The following is a 335-nucleotide window of genomic DNA, read 5'->3' as shown; positions in this document are numbered from 1 at the left end:
CAGGCTTTGCAAGATGGAACGTGCACGCTGCAACCAAACGGCAAATATTTTTGCGTCTGCAAAACAGAACTCATGAAGCTTCCATAAAGAGAAAACCTTGCTTAAAAACAAACACTTAGAAGAGGTAAGACAAATTCAAATCCAAATTTATCAAAAATTCTACATAGTCCATTTAAGCTGGATTCATGCTTATCAACTGAAGATAATAGAATTGCTTCCTTCAGCCCAAAGTAATATAGTTTATTTTTTTACTGAGTGACAGGGTCTAGGCAAGCTGTGCGTGGATCGAGCCGACTTGGGAAGAATACAAACACAGTAGTTCTTGTGAGATAATA

Source organism: Penaeus monodon, chromosome 29, assembly GCF_015228065.2.
Source record: "Penaeus monodon isolate SGIC_2016 chromosome 29, NSTDA_Pmon_1, whole genome shotgun sequence".
NCBI classification, from domain to species: Eukaryota; Metazoa; Arthropoda; class Malacostraca; order Decapoda; family Penaeidae; genus Penaeus; species Penaeus monodon.
This window is presented reverse-complemented; position numbering follows the sequence as displayed.